The sequence below is a fragment of the Hyaena hyaena genome, unplaced genomic scaffold, assembly GCF_003009895.1.
Source record: "Hyaena hyaena isolate Hyena2069 unplaced genomic scaffold, ASM300989v1 scaffold_139, whole genome shotgun sequence".
NCBI lineage: Eukaryota > Metazoa > Chordata > Mammalia > Carnivora > Hyaenidae > Hyaena > Hyaena hyaena.
In genome coordinates, this window is record NW_024080771.1 from 1,632,891 (window position 1) to 1,649,729 (window position 16,839).

General features: G+C 42.5%; 1 pseudogene; it reads left to right on the forward strand.

The window, feature by feature from the left end:
- Positions 1–16,441, forward strand: part of LOC120235854 — a 58,792-nt pseudogene extending 42,351 nt beyond the window's left edge.
- Positions 16,442–16,839: the final 398 nt, after the last annotated feature.

Below are 16,839 nucleotides of genomic sequence, written 5' to 3' on the forward strand. Positions count from 1 at the left end.
AAGTCTCACCTGCCTGATGGGGAAAAGTAAGCCCAAGCACAGCCAAGGACAGAGGATAATGCCAGCTGCCGTTGTCTTCTCACCTCAAACTCATGCATGTGCAGACCATGAATTGGTTAACCCAACATCCACGCCCAATTGTCTACTTCTACTGTGGCAACTGGGAGAAGCCGGATGCTTGCCTTCACATCCTGTGTCCCCGGCAGCTTGGCCCAGACATGGGAGATAAGCAGAAGACTGCAGTCAGGTGGTAAGTGGAGGTGTGGAGTAGGATTCTGGAAAAACTTTTGCTTTCCTAATAAAAGGGCCATATGTGCCTTCTTTGATCCTAATCCCTTCTTTTCATCATGCTAACTTAAGTAGAATGTGTTGCCAGAATCGGGGGGGGGGGGGCGGTCACTGTCTTATGAAGGTGGGAAAGGACCTGAGGGTCACTGCCTCTGCCATTGTTGAGCCACTAAACTAACAGCAGCACTTGCCTACCTGTAGAGTTCTTGTTGTATGAGAAAAATAAAGCCCTATTTGCTGGGGCCACTGTAAGACCTTTTTGACACCTGCCGTTGAAACACTCCTTACCATATGACATGCACATCATGCAAGTTTTCTCCTGATGAAAGAGTCTCCTAGACCTCTGCAGGGAACATTGTCCTCCTGTGTTGCAGATGTTTCTGGGCAGGCTAGGGAAGGCAGTGGAGCCCACACCTCTTGACGATATTCCGTGAAACCATCTGGAGGGACTGATAAGCTACCGCTTGCATGGATGAGCTACAAGGTATAATGATAGGTTATCCAAAAATGAACTTACTGACTCACTGGCATTTTCCCTCCTGAATTATTCCAATAATTTGATAAATTTAAGATTCCTCCACTCTCCTGTCATTTCCATTCATGCAGTTTGGGCACAGTCAGTGGGGGACACTGGGTATGGGGAAAAACATAGAGAAGAAAGCCTGTAAGAATGAGAGCTAGAGACAGAAAGACCTTTGTAGGATGGGTAGAACAGAGGTTCCAAGGAAAGTTGTGTTCTATTTATTGTGTTTCCTCTCAGTTAATATTTTTGGAATGGTAAAAAATATTTTTTAATGTTTATTTATTTTTGAGAGAGAGAGAGACATGGTGTGAGTGGGGGGAGGGGCAGAGAGAGAAGGAGACACAGAATCCAAAGCAGGCTCTAGGCTCTGAGCTGTCAGCACAGAGCCCAGTGCGGGGCTCGAACCCACGAACTGTGAGATCATTGACTGAGCCAAAGTCAGACGTTTAACTGAGCCATGCAGGTGCCTGTGAAATGTTTCAAATGAGATAGCATTATTCATTTGAAAACAACAACTGTATGTCTGTTAGTCTTGGTTTATTTTAGAATCAGGGGTGCCTTGGTGGCTCAGTTGGTTAAGCATCTGACTTTGGCTCAGGTCATGATCTCCTAGTTCGTGAGTTCAAGCCCCACATCTGGCTCTGTGCTGACAGCTCAGAGCCCGGAGTCTGCTTAGGATTCTGTGACTCTCTCTTCCCCTACCCAGCTTGTGCTCTCGCTCGCTCTCTCTCTCTCCCCCTCTCCCCCTCCCTCCCTCTCCCTCCCCTCTCTCCCCTCTCTTTCTCCTCCTCCTCCTCCTCCTCCTCTTTCTTCTTTTCTCAATAAATAAACATTAAAAAAATAAAAAAAACAAAGAACCAAAGCCCAAAATTTACTCCAAGGGAAACTTTTCTTCTGAAAAATACATCTCCAGCCTTCTCCCCATCTTATATTCAGAAAGGATTAGAAACCTACTAAAAATGTCTAATCTTCTGTGTTCTGTGGTTCTGTTTTCAAGCAGAAGGGGATAAAGTTGGATGATCTATACCTTTAGAGAAAGGGTGGCATCTATTGAGTTTTACATTTTGCTATGTGTGATGAAAACGAAATAAAACAGGTGCCCTTCAGATGAAGGGCTGAAATCTGCAAAGGTTTTTCCATTCAGCTTAACTGGAATGTGTCTTTCTGGTGTCAGATTTGGCAAGGGCTTAGAAATTGAGTTCTCCCTTATGTGGGGTATTGTGAAGGGAGATGTCAGGGGCCAAATGTGAATGTTTGAGAGTTAAAACTCACTGCAAGTGTCTTCTATAACTATATTCTGCTCTTTTTACCTCTGTAAAATCAGATAAATCTTCAGAGCTCTTCACATTTCAAACACAATATTTTTTCATGTCCATGAAATGATTTTCCGAAGCTCTCAAGTATCCTTGCTCAGGGCATGTGGCTTTTATGTCTGTTAGGGGCATACCAAAAACTTTATTAGTTTTGCCTCCCAAGAACTCCAGGGCTGAACTCCTATCTGTACTGTTAACCTGGTTAAATATTTAAGAACACTGGCAGAGACTTATCAGAGGCCGCCTCTGTGAGTCTTGGAATGGTGATTGTGGCAAATGGCTGAATTATTCAGTACTTTGTGTATGTTTTTAAAAGGTTCTTTAATCATATTTTAAAAGGAAAAAGGAAATGGTTTCTTAGCTATATTCAAGGTACATCTTCCAGTAATCTCACATGTATTTTATAATTTACTTCCTAATTTACAAGTGACATTGACTTGTGTGTGCGTAGAACTTGGACTAGGCAACACGCCTGGAAGAAAATCTGTAGTAGACTCACATATAATACGCTGTCCTGACACAGTGCTCCAATTCCACCTAGGCCTAGAAGGGAAGCACTAACATGGGCTTTCTTATCCAGGAAACTGGAAGATATTCTATTAGCTAGGGAGTTTTGGCCCATCTTTGATACACTGTGCAGGTGACTCCCTGAATGTAACTGACTTCTCTCCCCAACGCTGGCTGGAGCAAGACGTGGTGGGGCTGTACTTGGGGAGAGAATGGGAGGAAGGCGCTTTCACCAAGAGTCAGTGACTCACCCCCACCTCTGTCACCCTAAGGATAGACTTATTTTGCCGTCTCACAAGACTGTTTGGCATTTGGCTCAGAGGAGGATGATTTTAGAATCAAGAATGGCCAGGAAGATGGTAAAGAACTAGATTTGTGGTAGTCAATTTAGCTGTTTTTCAGGCTTCCTGAGCTGTGTACGCCAAGAGGGCCATGTTGAAAGTCTTGTGTTGGCCAAAAATAGGGTTCAAAACTGCCCAGCGAAAACATAAGTGGCACATTCCAAAGTCCTGTTTCTGAGAGGAGGAAGATTTGGTAACTAACTCACATTGATTTTATGGGTTAATAAACTGTCAGCAGTTTGGAGGTATAGTTATTTCTTTTTCTTTTTTTTAAAGTTTATTTATTTATTTTGAGAGAGACCGAGAGAGCATGAGCAGGGGAGGGGCAGAGAGAGGAAGAGAGAGAGAATCCGAAGCAGGCTCCCTGCGGTCAACGCACAGAGCCCGACACAGGGCTAGAACCCATGAAACCATGAGATCATGACCTGAGCCGAAATCAAGAGTCAGCTACTTAACGGACTGTGCCACCCAGGTGCCCCATGGAGATAGTCATTTTTATCTAACAAGTCTCTATCAGCTAATTAATGCTATATTTGTAAGAAAATCAGATGAAAGCCATTTTTCTAATTATGTATTTAACCTACAAAACACAGAATACTGAAGAAATAAAATTGTTGATAAGATTATGCAAGTATGAAATTGGGGATTTTTAGATATCAGATATTATGTTACAAGAACATTTATTAGGGGAATTTGGGGAAGGAACAAGTTTTGTTAGAAAAATGTGAGCACACATGAAATTTTCCATCTCTGGATTTCTCTTTATACTAGGGGTGAATGGTTCATTTTGAGGAACTGGAATTTATCTGGTTTTGTTCTATTCGCTTTGTGTTTAAAGGCACGTGCCTTCTGGGGCTCCTGGGTGGCTTAGTCGGTTAAGCGTCGACTTTCGCTTAGGTCATGATCTCGCGGTTCGTGGGTTTGAGCCCCGCGTCGGGCTCTGTGCTGACTGCCAGCTCGGAGCCTGGAGCCTGTTTCAGTCTGTGACTCCCTCTCTCTGGCCCTCCCCTGCTCGCGCGCACGCTCTCTCTCTCTCTCTCTCTCGTAGAAATAAATAAAAACATTAAAAAAAAATAAAAAATAATGGCACATGCCTTCTATATCTGAGCATCAGAATAGACACTTACCTAATCTTAGTTAGTCTATCCAGGGCCTGGAGGAAAGGTATATTCAGGTTGTGAGAGAACTCCGAAGAATTAGATTTTCCAATGTTTCTTTTGAAGTTGAAATTTGTATTTGAAACGTTGGGGAAAAATCATACAGGGAAGATACTCCGCTGCTCCAGAGTGAGTTGTTAATGGAGCTCCAGTGTGGACCATGGGAGCTAGTTCCTTGGGGGAAACACTGGGAAATGGTGCATGATTCTCAGAATAATTCCTCTGAGGCGGCAAGGAGGTTTGAGTACTTCTATACCGGGTCTCAACATTAGTACCTGATCTTAGATTCTCATGTAACAATGTATCCTGGATGGGATCCTGAGAGAGACAATGGACATTTTCTGTCTGAGGGCTGCCTCCAGGGAGTGTGTGTTCCCTGCCACGTGTACCTCCATAGTTCTGGCAGGAGTCCCCTGTCACTGAGAGGCAGACCCTGCCCATTGGAAGTCACCCGGAGTAACCGAATAGTGGGGCTCCGGGAATATGGGGGAAATGCTGACGGGATCAGACACCGTGCAAAGTGGCATTACGGCAGGTGGCCCAAGAATCTGCACGTGGAGTGGTTTTTCATGTTGCAGACTCATCCGTATGCATGAAAAGCTTGAAAACCTCGAATATAGCTCTCAATCAATGAATCGTAGATTATCAAAGGATTGTCTAATGCAATTCTTACTTTGCAGCTCAGGGAATTTAAGTCCAGACAGTTTAAACGACCAGGGAATGTGTAAGAACCACCTTTGCCACAAGCGTCTCATTATTTAATGAATTGTGATGAGTAGATGCTCTGGTTATCATCAGTTTGGTTATCCGGAAATTTCTAAAAGATGAATGCGTGTCATGGAGGCACCCTGAACTCCACTTTGAGCACATTTACCCCAGTCCCTACTTACAGGCAGTCCCCCCAACTCTGTCCACCGTGCGGCATTCCTGTCTGAGCTCCAAGGCTTGAAAACCATTTTCTTCTAGGAACTTTCTTTACTCCATACCCTTCAGTACTTGCTTTGGAAAAGACCTTGTAAGTTGATCGACACTAAAACATAAATGACTAAATTAATTTTCTGTTGAACTATTTGTTTAGTAATAGAAAGTAAAGTCTTTACCTTCACTGATGAAGCTTGAATATTTTCAGGTGGGGGGGAGTTCATTTTGGGTTCAGGGGGCCTACGTTAAGTATTCATACGCATGGATTGTCACATAGCATTTGGAAAACGCTGATCTTCTAGCCAGAAAAGCACTTCATATCAGATGAGATTGGTTTACCCTGGGGCACAACAATGGTTCTTAGAAGAGAGAAAGAGTGTTTCACAACTATAAATCCAGGCAGTCACGCTAATAGAATCATTACTAGAGTTTTGCAATATGGAAATATCCCATTGTAGTTTTATAATATTGTGTCAGATACAAAGATAAAGCCCATTTTAAATTACAACCTAATATTAATGGCAACTATTCAGAAAGAATCAGAAAATATTCAAACTGCACATTTTTTTAAAAATTCAGTATTTGGCTTTGAACTGCTGTACTGTTTCCCCAATCAGGTTTTGTAATAAATTGCATTTTATTATATTCACTATTAATAGCTATCTATCATCTTCTGAACTCCTCTGCGCCAGATAAAATGTTAAGGGATTTTAGACTGTAATTAATTTAACTTTACAATAACCTTGCATGATAGGTATTTTTATCTTCATTTTATGAACATAAATGAATTTAAGCACTTAAGTAAAAGATTCAATGCCTGGCACATAATAGATATTCTGTAAATATTTCTGACTCAGAATGAGTGACGATTTGCCCAAAGCCATAAAGCTTTGGGGCAGCAATGGAGCCAGCCAGAGGGCTCTGCAGGTCTGGCCGTGAGAACAGAGGAGGTTTTCAGCAGCGATTCCGAAGCCTCGGAAATCAGAATCAGCTTGGCCTAGAGCAGGATCTGCAGAGTTAACATTGTTCAATCCAGTTACTGTCCTGAGGTTACTCCCTCTTGAGAGTTGAGTTTGTCTTCTTCACGTCCACCCTATTCAATATTGTCAGCTCATAACTCTGTCAAGGACTCTGACTCCCTTCCTGCTCAGGGTCCCATATCATTCATTTGTTCGTGAGCTCATCAACCATCTATTGAGAATCTGCTATGTCCTGGGGAGCTGGCTGGTTTCTAGAGACACAGAAAAGGAAGACTGTTGAGTAAGATGGAGACTGTGCCAGTGGTGTGCACAAGTAACCTAGAACATGACTGAACAGACCTAATGAATTCTTCCCAGGGTTCCAAAGAAAAGTGCTTTTGTGCGGAACATTTTAGTGGCTCAGTGAACTACTGAACAAATGAGAACATACCACTCAGATATTGGATTTTAAACTTCTAGACCATTTAATATAAAAGGCTTGAGAGTAAACCGGCAGAGAGAGAGGCATTTTCTTATACACGGTGTCCCTTTCTCCTAGGCCAGCGCAAGCATTTCTGAACTATTCCTCCCCACCCATCTAAGAAGGATCCTATATCATATACCCTGACACAGACATAACCATCATAAAACCTAAAATGCAGGTAACTGGATGAGACAGCCCTGGTAGATACTTTTTTTCTTTTTTTAGCTGGCATAATTCCCAGAGCATGATTCCCGTGTGACACGAGTCCTTTATGAAGTTCTGGTGGCTGATAGTAAGTTGTTGCTGTTGCAAGGTCCAGGCATGCTCTGGAGCAAGATCTTCAATAAGAGTACAGAATCCTAAAAAGGAAGTTCTTACATCTGAATGCTTCCCTACACCAAAGGTCTATCTTGTCACAAAATTATTTGTGATCGTCAGATGTATCTGGGTTTGTTCAGAGAACTTTTGGAGAAGGCATTTTCAGTGCTGAGTTTTAGGGCAAAAGGCTAACCCACGTAGTGTCACAGAATAGTTGAACTGTCCTTTACAGCTTTTTCCAGGTTTCAGATAAAATGTTTTTGCAAGGAACATTTTTCCCCCTTCAAGGCTCATGTTAAAATAAAGGTCAGGAAATTCAGTCGAGTAAACAAGTTAGCCACAACTTTCATCCAAAGGGGCGCGCATCACAGGTGTTGCTCGGTGCTGCTAGAATCGGTTTAAACACATTGGTTACGGTTATATATAGCACTTCAAGTCCAAACATTCACTGCAGCTCCGTCATCGCTTACTCAGGTTGTCCCGGCTAATTCCTCTCGGGCTGTTTCTTTGCCAAGTTTAAAAAGTAATGGAGTCTAAACTGTAACAGAGAAGAATCAACTTCTCCATTTTAGAAAAAGGGAAAAAGTTTCCCCTCATTTCTTTACCTTTAAAAGGAAGCTTTTCATATGCAAATGATTTTGTAAATAAGAACATTGAGTTAGTGGGGCAAGGAAAGCAATGAGTTCATTTTGGTAGATGAAAGTTTTAGAAATTAAAGTCATAAGGAAAATTTATGTTTTTTGTATTTGTATTTTTTATTTATTTTGAGAGGGAGAAAGAAAGCTCCAGATTGCAAGCAGGGGAGACACAGAGAGAGGGAGAGACAATCCCAAGCAGGAGTGTTTTGGCGGGGGGGTGGGTTCGAATTCATGAACCCTGAGATCATGACCTGAGCCAAAATCAAAAGTCAGGCGCTTAACTGACTGAACTCCTGACAAGCGAATGTCCCTGTATTTGTATTTTTAAGTTTTAATTTTAATTCCAGTTAGTTAACACAGTGTTATATTAGTTTCAGGTGTACAATATAGTGATTCAACAGTTCCGTACATTACTCAGTGCTCATCATCACAAGTGCACTCCTTAGTTATAATTTTTAAAAGCCATGGAAGATAAAAAGACTAATGTCCCTATTATGTGTATGAAGTAAAATTTTCTTTGAAAGGAAATCTACATAGTAATATATACAATCCATAAGTGTACAGCTTGATATTAAATACACCTGTGCAACCAGCATTCCTGGCAAGAACCAGATCATCACCAGAGCATTTTCTCAGAAGCCCTTCTTTCGTTCTTTGCTAGTCAATATCCTAACCTACCCTTAAGAGTAACCAGAACCCTGACTTCCAACATCATGAACTACTTTTGCCTGTGTTTTGTAATACTTTGTATACATGGAAATACGCGGTATGCACTATTTTTGTGTCTGGATAATAGTGCTGGTGGGAACACGGTCGTACACCTCTTCCGGTGAACATGTGCATGAATTTCTTTTGGGTATAAACAGAAGAGTGGAGGGGGTGGGTTATGGAGTATGTGTATGTACGTTCCCTTATGGTAGGTAAGGTCGGGCAGTTTGCTAAGTGGCTCTCCGTGCTTTATTTTCACGCACGCCTGAGCTACCCTGTAATGCTTTTCCCAATCTCGTTTGTCATGAGATTTTCTTAAACCAAAAAGATTATCTGAAAAACATGCTGCTGCATATATTTAAAGATAACTTTGCTAATACAGTTATTTTGAGTGAAGCTTTTGGAGTTAAACCATAATTGTGGAAACCTATCTTCACAGGGGTACTAACAACTCTACCTAAAGGCCAGGCTATAAGTTCTGCAGTGAAAGTTGAATCACCACGAGGCAAGGCTATAGTCTGGCTTGGAAATAGAGTGTATATTCTAATGTTACATAACCCAACTTTTCATGTGGCAGAAAGATACTAGATGGCTTTCCAGGAAGATAGGTAAACAAAAAAATAGGTGAAAAGAGTTCCTAACTCTTTTCCCCCAAATACATCAGTTTTTAATTGCAAGCAACTGAAACCAACTCTGGTTAATTTAGAAGAAATTTGATTAAAGGATATTTAGTAACTCGGTGAGTCCCTGAGAGGTTCAGAGAACCAGGCTTAGAGACATTTCAGTTCTCTCCAGACCAACTGCCAGTCCCAGGGAGGTATAGATCCTACAGCCTGATGGGTACCCGGTTCCCCAAGATGGCATCAGTCAGTCTCATATCCTGGTATCCTGCTTGTGCAATCTCCTTCCACATCAAAGCAGGGATGCTCTGTGTGGCTAGTAGTTTGCAGAGGTGACAGTGTGTGACTCCTGAGGCTAGGTTGTAGAGGACACTGAAGCTTCTACTCGGTCTCTGAGATTGCACAGGCAGAGACGAAGGGAGAGGGGTCACGCTCTGAGGATATGCAAGGAGCCCTGTGGAGAGGAACGATGGCCCCCTGCTAACAGCCAGCACTGACTTACCAGCCAGGTGAGTGAGTCACCTTGGAAGGAAGTGCACCTGAAGATGACTGCAACCCCCACTAATGTCTTCCCTCCAAATTTCTGAAGGACTTGTCCAGGGCCACACACATGTGCTGCTCTGAATTTTTGCCCACACCATAGGAGTAAGAAATATTTATCGTTGTCTAAAGCCATTACGTTTGGGGGTAAGTTGTTACCCAGCAACAGATAGCGAATCACCAGTCATAGATCCGGGACACCGCTGTTGGAAGCGTTGGCACTCCTGCCTCTGGGAACTAGATGTATCTGCAGGCAGCCTCGCCGAAATGGATTCTGCACAGTCCCCTCTTCTTCAGTTTATGGCTTCTGATTCAAAGTCTGGGCTCTTTGCATTTGACTAACACTACCTGGCTTCAGGTGCCCACATTTTAGTTGTATAGAAGACTTGTAAATGTAAGTAACTAACCTTTTCAGGTTCTAGAATGGAATGGGGGGCTCTGTCTCAAAAGGAAACTCCCTAAACCTAGGAAGACAGTTTAGATAAGAGGCGTCCAGGAAGAAGACTAAGTGTCCACTAGGCCAGGACTCCTCAAAGCATGCTGGTCGGTGAATTTTCTGTTCTTGGTGCATGATGAGATAAAGAAAAGGAGAAAAGGCATTCAGAAGCTTCTATAGCAGTTTGACAATGCCACAGTATTTTTGTTGTATTTGACAGAAGTACTGATCCACAAGTTGAAAATAAAGCATGAAATTGGTTCTTCACTGCAGATGGTTTGAGAAGCACCGCACTACACCATGTCTATACCAGAGCTTATTTAAAAACACTGGACCTCTCAGCTCTGCCTTGGGAACTTCAGGAGGAAGTTGCTTTTTCATGGGAATGATATCACCGAGTGATCGTTTTCTCTGAATTCCTTTAGTTACTCAAAGATACTGACACTCTCTATATTCAAACCCATTGCTTCAAACAATCAGATTATTGGGGGGAGGGGAAGGGTGCCTGGATGACTCAGTAGGTTAAGCATCTGACTCTTAATCTAGGCTCAGGTCATGATCTCAGTTCATGAAATCAAGTCCAGCATAGGGCTCTGTGCTGATGGCACAGAGCCTGCTTGGGATTTTTTCTCTGCCTCTCCCCAGCTTGTGAGTGTTTGTCTCTGTCTCTGTCTCTGTCTCTCTCATAATAAATAAACTTTAAAAAATAGAATAGAAATTAGATTATTTTGGCCTGGAGATATGATGATGAAAATAAGAGTCATAAACCTGTAATCTCACAACAAATCTATGAGGTAAATATTAATGGTGCCTGTTTTACCAGTAAGATAACTGAAACACAGAGAAGTTAAAGAACTTGCTCAGTCACCTAGCTTTTATGTAGCAAAACCAGGCTTTGACCTTGGGCAGCCTGGCTCTATTTGGAACTTGCATTCTCAGCCACTCTCCCATGCAGCCTCTCTAAGGTAATAAGAAAAAGACTTATTTGATCTAAAATATTAAAGTGTTATGTGGGTATGGACTTTTCCCACTTTGGCCTTTGTAGAGCTCTCTCAAAAAATGTGGAGAAAAATGCTATTTTTCTTAATTAGCCATATTTTATATCTTACCAAAGATCTGGTATCTGCCTTTAACAATATTATAATGACCTTGAGACATAATCATGACTCTGGAATATAATTATTTATTAAGACAAATATCTTTGTGTTTTTATGTCATTTATGAATATAGAGGTATCTAGAAATATTGGAAATATCCAGGTATCTTGGAAATATCTCAGGACTTTAGAAATATTGGAGTATCTCAAGACCAGCATACAAATCTTCCAGACTTTTAACTTCTAAGGTATTTCTCATGTTAGGTGGATTTCAGCATTACATAGAAATCTTATCAATGAGATCTGTTTATCTCATTTGATCCTGAAACAACCGTGAATCACTTAGCAAACCATACAGCTGATTTCCAGAAGCCAAAGGACCAATGCACAGTCATGAGACAGCCATCCATGATCTCAGTGCAAGTCAGGGCAAGTCTGGACTCCACGTCAAAGGCTTTTCCACACCATGTAACAATCCACCCCTAACTGACAGAGCCCTAACTGAGGGTTTCAAGCTCTGTAAATTCTCAGCAAACTTCTAAGAAGTGGCGGATAGCTAAAGGTCATGTCACAGTAGGATTAATTTGCAGCCAGAATCAACCAGCCTTTGGCCTCATTTTTGTGTCGTTTGGATGATTCTATCATCAGATCTGTTTCTCTGTATAAAATGTTTCCTGTTTGAGTTTGCTTTTTCAAATGAATGGATTTATTATCCTCGAGGAAGACTTGGCCTCACTGTGCTGAGAGGGAAAGATGAATGAAAGCTTATAGCTCAAATGCATTTTATGTGGCCTTGCCAGCTGAGAAATGGTTTATGGGCATGACTTTATGGAACGCAGAGGAACGGTGACACACATATTGAATTTATTGAGTCAGGTGTAACAGCACTGGGTAGGTCCAAGGAAACAGGCACATATGCGGAAAGAGAGGGAGAAGAGTAGAGTTAGTTCACATGGTGCCTTCGTATCTCACTTGGAGAAGTCCAAGATGTGTGAGTTAGAATCTTCCTTTCCAGTAAGCAAAGTAAAAGAGAGAACAGATGATGTCGGAGAAGACTGCTAGAAAAGCTGGACTCTTAGAAGCAGGATTTGCATAATAGCATTGCCTAACACTTACTGAATACCTGATCTCATGTCATCTTGACCACAGCCATGTGAAGTAGGTACCACTGAATTTCATTTTCTACTTTACAGTCCCAGAAGGTAAACTGCCTCTACCATGTAGCTGACAAGAAGTAGATGGAATTCAAGGCCGACTCCATAGCACAGACTCTTTATACTTCTCTCTGCTGCCTTGGACTGGGCAGAGGAGAGGTGCCTGGCCCAAGGAGGGGCTGGGAGACAGAACAATCTAAACAAACGTTGGGAAGTGGACGAGAGTATGTTCTGGGGTCAGAGCAACTGGCCTGACCAGGGGGGCGGTCTAAAGTGGAGGTTTGGGGGCACAAGTTGTACTTGATAAAACTGGAGAACTGTAGAGGAATTAACGGTTACTACAGCAATGGATTCTGAGAAGGAAATGATATCCTAGAAAAAGGCAATGAGAACGAATGAAATCTGGCCATGGGTAGCAACATGGAGGGACCTTGAGGGTGTTATGCTGAGCGAAATAAGTCAGGCAGAGAAGGACAAATATCATACGTTTGCACGTATAGGAGGCTTAGGAGGAACTTGACGGAGGAACAAGGGGGAGAAGAAGGGCGGAAATGGTGGGGGAAAGGGAGAGAGGCAAACCATGAGAGACTCTTGAATGCTGACAAAAACTGAGGACTGATGGATGTGGGGGCGAGGGGGGATGGGCATGGAGGAGGGCACTCGTGGGGATGAGCACTGAGTGTTATGTGGAAACTAATCTGACAATAAACTATTTGTAAAAAAAAAAAAAAAAAAAGGCATTTCCTTCAGAAGGTGGATCTGGTGGCCATGTGCGGACAGACAGAAAAAGAAAACCATTGAGAAGATGTTGCACCGGCCAGAAGAGCTGAGTCAGTGAAGACAAAGACGAGCAGATCTTTTCTCACAGTTTTGACCTTGGGACTATTGACGGAGATCAAGATGTTAGAGGACTCCAAAGTACTTTCGCTTATGTGGGTTTTCTCTCTCTGTGTTCATTGTACTTGAAATTCAAGCAGAAATTTAAAAATATTTTATTGTTAAAAATAATAAGCATGTATATATATTAAGAGCATTTTTAAGAAAAAAATAAAGCAAAAACCGTAGTAAGAAGAGTGGCACTCATTTATGCTTTTGCAAATTTCTTTACTGTCTGGCTTACTGGAATCCAGCTGGCCTGTCATACATTCAATTGTCACATCTTCAGTCCATTGTAATATCACGTGACATGTGGTCTCTGGAAAACTCCACTGGACGCTTGTGAGAACAAGTGAAAAAGGCAAATGAGACCATGATATAATCACAGTGTTTTGACCTCCCGACACTCTGGGAGATTCTTAAGGACTCTCATGGGCTCTCGGACAAGAGTTTGAGAACCACTGGCCTAGAGGGTGGCAGAGGAGTGAAGACACGGAACCAACACAGAGAAATGAAGCCACAGCACCTGGGGACTAATTAGATATTGGCAGAGGGGCGGGGGTGGGGTGGGGCGGGGGACTGCAAAGGAAAGACTCTTTCATGATCCAGCCCGGTAAACCTGGGTGACCGGGGAAAATTGCAGTGCATCTTACAAAATGAGGAAACACATAGGGAAGGCAGTTTGGTAGGGAAGTTGGTAATTTCTGGTTTTGGTTGTTTGAATGTGAAGTGACAGAGAGACATCCAAGACCACACAGAACTAGGTCACAGAAGATGACAGAACCTTTTGTTACTGAAAGTAAATCTTCAAAAGTTAATTTAACACGGAAATTTTAAAAGGTAACTTGAAAATGGAAGGTTAATTTACAAATGAAATGGCAGCAGGTACTATAATTTGTATTCAATTTATCACGAAGTATTTACGAAGTGGACCGTTAGAGCAATTGAATTGTATTTGAAAAATTTTATTTCTTAAGATAGAGAATTAGTATGTGGGCATTTATTATACAATTCTTCATAGACTTTTTAAAGTCTGGAATAATTTATAATAAATTTAAAATTTTGAAGTTCATACCACAGACTAATCCATACACATCTCTCCCTCTGTCTCCCTCTCTCTCTTCTCTCTCTCTCTCTCTCTCTCACACACACACACACACACACACACACTATTTACATTCCTTATATCAGATGTTGTTTTATTTCCAGATGCTACGGCCAGGGATGGCCTATTTAGAAAAAGAAATAAAAAAGAGAGGAAGAGAGGACCTACTTGAACTCAAAATCTTGTACCTTTTCTTTAGATCTTGAAAAGCAGACTGTAGCTTTTTGTTTTTTCACAACGGGTTTGCCGCCAGAACACAGGTGTTGTGAAAACCACCACTAAACCTAAACCAAAGTGGGAAAGGAAAAGACTGATATCAACATCGTCGCCATTGGACACGTAGATTCGGGCAAGTCTACGACTACTGGTCATCTGATCTACAAATGTGGTGGGATCGACAAAAGAACTATCGAAAAATTTGAGAGGAAGGCTGCTGAGATTGGAAAGGGCTCCTTCCAGTATGCCTGGGTCTTGGATAAACTGAAAGCCGCATGTGAATATGATATCACCTTTGACATCTCCCTGTGGAAATTTGAGAACAGCAAGTACTATGTGACCATCATTGATGCCCCAAGACACAGAGACTTTATCAAAAATATGATTATAGGCACATCTCAGACTGACTGTGCTGTCCTGATCACTGCTGCTGGTGTTGGTGAATTCCAAGCAGGTATCTCCAAGACTGGGGAGACATGTGAGCATGCCCTTCTGGCTTACACACTGGGTGTAAAACAGCTTATTGTTGGTGTTAACAAAATGGATTCCACTGAGCCACCCTACAGCCGGAAGAGATACGAGGAAATTGTTGAGGAAGTCAGCACCTACATTAAGAAAATTGGCTATAACCCTGAAGCAGTAGCATTTAAGCCAGTTTCTGGTTGGAATAGTGACAACACGCTGGAGCCAAGTGCTAACATGCCTTGGTTCAAGGGATGGAGAGTCACCCGTAAAGATAATGCCAGTGGAACCACACTGCTTGAAGCTCTGGATTGCATTGTGCCACCACCTCATCCAACTGACAAGCCCTTGCATCTGCCCCTCTAGGATGTCTACGAAATTGGTGGTACGGTCCCTGTGGATTGAGTAGAGACTGGTGTTCTCAAACCTGCATGGTGGCCACTTTTACCCCAGCCAACATTACAACTGAAGTAAAGTCTGTTGAAATGCACCATGAAGCTTTGAGTGAGGCTCTTTCTGGGGACAATGTGGGCTTCAATGTCAAGAACATATCTGTCAAAGGTGTTTGTTGTGGCAATGTGGCTGGTGATAGCAAAAATGACCCACCAATGGAAACAGCTGGCTTCACATCTCAGTTGATTATCCTGAACCATCCAGGCCAACTCAGTGTTGGCTATGTGCCTGTGCTGGACTATCCCCCAATTCACATTGCCTGCAAGTTCGCTGAGCTAAAAGAGCAGATTGACTGTCGTTCTGGAAAAAAGTTGGAAGTTGGTCCCAAGTTTTGAAATCTGGTGATGCTGCCATCGTTGACGTGGTTTCTGGCAAGAAGAAGTTGAGAGCTTCTCTGACTATCCTCCTCTGAGCGGCTTTGCTGTTCATGACATGAGACAGACACTTGCTGTGGGTGTCATCAAACCAGTGGACAAGAAGGCATCTGGAGCCGGCAAGGTCACCAGGTCTGCCCAGAAAGCTCAGGAGGCTAAATGAATATTACCCCCAATACCTGCACCCCAGTCTTTTTTTTTTTTTTTACAAATAGTTTATTGTCAGATTAGTTTCCACATAACACTCAGTGCTCATCCCCACAAGTGCCCTCCTCCATGCCCCTCCCCCCTCCCCCCCACATCCATCAGTCCTCAGTTTTTGTCAGCATTCAAGAGTCTCTCATGGTTTGCCTCTCTCCCTTTCCCCCACCATTTCCGCCCTTCTTCTCCCCCTTGTTCCTCCGTCAAGTTCCTCCTAAGCCTCCTATACGTGCAAACGTATGATATTTGTCCTTCTCTGCCTGACTTATTTCGCTCAGCATAACACCCTCAAGGTCCCTCCATGTTGCTACACAAGGCCAGATTTCATTGTTTCTCTTTGCCATGTAGTATTCCATGGTATAGATAAACCACATCTTCTTGATCCATTCATCCGTTGATGGACACTTAGGCTCTTTCCATGTTTTAGCTATTGTGGACAGTGCTGCTATGAACATTGGGGTACATGTACTCCTATGCATCAGCATTTCTGTATCCCTTGGGTAAATTCCTAGCAGTGCTACTGCTGGGTCATAGGGGAGTTCTCTTGTTAGTTTCCTGAGGAACCTCCACACTGTTTTCCAGAGGGGCTGCACCAGTTTACATTCCCACCAACAGTGCAGGAGGGTCCTGCACCCCAGTCTTAATCAGTGGTGGAAGAACGGTCTCAGAACTGTTTGTGTCAATTGGCCATTTAGGTTTAATAGTAAGACTGGTTAATGATAACAATGCATCGTAAAACCTCCAGAAGGAAAGGAGAATAATGTTTTGTGGACCATTTGTTTTGTGTGTGTGTGGGGGGGGGGCAGTTTTAAGTTGTTAGTTTTAAAAATCGGTACTTTTTAATGGAAACAACTTGACCAAAATTCTGTCACGGAATGTTGAGACCCATTAAAACACAAGTTTAATGAGAAAAAAAAAAGCAGACTATAGGGAAAGGATTTATCTGCAATACAGGCAAAGTACAGGGAAAGTGTAAGGCAAATAGGGAGATGCCAGTATTTAGAAGATACCAAAAACCTATAGTTTATTAAGTGTGCAATGAGTCAATCCAATCTGAAGTTCCTAGAGGAGTTTGCAGCATTTAGTAGGAGAGGTGAATGGGAAGCAAGGACTTACTGAGTGTGTGAGGAAGGGTCCGATAGACCTGGG